Consider the following 2713-nt stretch of genomic DNA (forward strand, 5'->3'; position numbering starts at 1 on the left):
TCTGATTCTCATTCCATATGAGATACGTAGGCATAAGACGCGACGTCTTACCGAGCACATATCCCCCTAACCCATAGGCAGCCGAGCTACGAAGACTCTGATTCTCATATTCAAATGGGATACGTATGCAGTGGATGCGACATCCGTGCGAGTCATTTTCTTTAAACCCCTTTTTAGTAAATAGTACATTAGATAAACCCACACCCTTTAAACAAGAATAACAAAAGTGGATCCCGTAGAGTACTAGGGATGCGTTGGGGTGCTAATACCTTCCCTTCGCATAATCGACTCCCGAACCCAAGATTTGGTTGCGAGACCTTGTCTTTTCCTTTCCTTTCTCCCAGGTTTACTTCGAGCGTTTCCTTTCCCTCCTTTGGGATAAATAACGCACGGTGGCGACTCTTCTGTCTTTCCTTTTTTGCGGGTTGTTTTTTTCGCAGGTAGGTTGCGACACGTTTCCTGTAGCTCGTCATCCTTTTCAATCGGGTTTAAAAATGGTTTGATGTTAAGTTCTTCTTTATCAAATTATCTTATGCATTCATCTATGATATCGATCGCATAACATGCGTCTCCTATGATTGGTGCCATCAGGAATTTTGAAAGAATAAACTCTATCTTTTCATCCCCTACTTCGAAAGTTAATTTTCCTCTTTTAACATATATTATAGCTCCGGCTGTTGATAAGAATGGTCTACCTAAAAGGATAGGGATGTCGTCGTCTTCCTTGATATCCATGACCAAAAAGTCTGTTGGGATATAAAGTTTACTGATCCTAACTGGGATGTCTTCTAAAATGCCTACAGGACACTTAACAGACCAATCGGCTAATTGGAGGGACATCTTAGTTGGTTGCAATTCCCCTAAGTTTAACCTTTTACATATAACTAAGGGCATTAAACTCACACTAACTCCTAAGTCTAGGAAAGCTTTGTCGATCACATGACTCCCTAAAATGCAAGGTATAGAAAAACTACCAGGGTCTTTCTCCTTCATAGCAAGTTTATCCTCGAAAATAAAGTTGCATTCCAAGGGTTTTAGATCGTCAAGCCTATGCTTGTTGGTTAAGATGTCTTTGGGAAATTTGGCGTAAGACGGAATTTGGGTGATGGCTTCGGTAAAAGGAATTTCTACATGAAGCTTCTCTATTACTTTTATAAATTTTTGGTATTGGTTGTTGATTTTGGTTTATTTAAGTCTTTGTGGATATGGGATTGGTGGTTTGTACGGGGGTGGTGGTTTGTAAGTTTTATCCTTGGCTTCACTTTCTTGGTCGGCTTGTTTTTCGGGTTCCACCGGTTCCTCTTGGTTGGTAGGTAAATTTTCTTTAGAAGTTTTGGACTCGCTCATTGCTGGGTTATGAGGCCCTTCGTAAGCGGTCCCACTTCATATCAAGATAGCGTTAGCTTGCCCTCGAGGATTTGGTTTAGGTTGTCTAGGGAATTTTCCTCCAAGTGTAGTTTGTGGGGCTTGGTTTTGTGCTACCTGTGAGATCTGGGTTTCAAGCATCTTGTTGTGAGTGATTATCTGATCAACCTTGGTTCCTAATTGCATTATTAGTTCGTTTACGTGAATGTTCTGGTTTAGGAATTCTTTGTTTTGCTGAGTCTGGCCTGATATAAAGCTCTCTGTGATCTTCTCAAGGTTAGACTTCTGAGGCACAACTTGCATAGGTTGATTTGGTTTTTGGGCTTGATAACCTTGTGGTCTTTGAGGTGCATAATTTTGGATAGGGTTCTAGTTTTTATAGGAAAAATTCGGATGACTCTTCCATCCAGGGTTGTAGGTGTTTGAAAATGTGTTACCTTGGGCGTAATTCACTTGGTCGGTGTTCAGGTCGTTCAAAAGGTTACACTCCGCCGATTCGTGTCCTTTAGATCCACAAAGTTCGCACTCTGTGTGGACTACCGCTGTGGTGTTAGTGTTTGTAGACATATGTTCGATCTTAAGGGCTAAAGCGTCCATTTTTGCCTGCATCATGTCCATAAGGCTTATCTCATGTATTCCACCTTGGGTCTCCTTTTTCTCTATTCATGCTCGTTCAGTTCCCCATTGGTAATGGTTTTGGGCCATATCCTCAATTAGGTCATAAGCTTCAGGATAAGGTTTGTTCATCAGCGCGCCACCAGCGGCAGCGTCGATGCTCATCTTTGTGTTATAATGGAGTCCATTGTAGAAGGTATGAACGATCAGCCATTGTTCTAGGCCATGGTGTGGACAGACTCTTAATAGCTCTTTATATCTCTCCCAAGCTTCAAAGAGTGATTCTCCTTGGTTTTGAGTAAATCTACTTATTTGGTTTCGAAGAACAACAGTCTTACTAGGGGGAAAATATCTAGCAAGGAATACTCTCCTAAGGTCTTCCCAGGTAGTTATTGAATTAGCTAGAAGTGAATCTAACCATGAACGTGCTCTATCCCTGAGGGAGAAAGGAAATAATCTTAAACGGATCGTATCAGGTGAAGCGCCGTTGGATTTAAAGGTGTCGGCCAGTTGGATGAAGACTTTTAAATGTTGATTTGTGTTCTCAGTAGCGAGACCCGCGAATTGGTTTTGTTGCACTAATTGCAACAAAGACGGTTTTAGTTTGAAATTGTTGGCAGGAATAAAGGGGTTTACTATACTAGAACTAGGTTCCTCGTCAGAGGGTTGGGCAAATTCCTTAAGAGGTCTCTGGTCGCGATTTTTGGCCATAGATTTCTTAATTCGGATGAGT

General features: G+C 41.6%; 1 non-coding gene across 1 annotated transcript; it reads left to right on the forward strand.

Moving 5' to 3' along the window:
- The first annotated feature begins 2200 nt into the window (after positions 1-2200).
- On the forward strand, positions 2201-2307 carry LOC127133893 (small nucleolar RNA R71). Its single transcript, XR_007807696.1, has one exon. It is a non-coding gene; the product is annotated as a small nucleolar RNA R71 (small nucleolar RNA).
- The last annotated feature ends 406 nt before the right edge of the window (positions 2308-2713 follow it).

Source organism: Lathyrus oleraceus, chromosome 3, assembly GCF_024323335.1.
Source record: "Lathyrus oleraceus cultivar Zhongwan6 chromosome 3, CAAS_Psat_ZW6_1.0, whole genome shotgun sequence".
Taxonomy (NCBI): domain Eukaryota; kingdom Viridiplantae; phylum Streptophyta; class Magnoliopsida; order Fabales; family Fabaceae; genus Lathyrus; species Lathyrus oleraceus.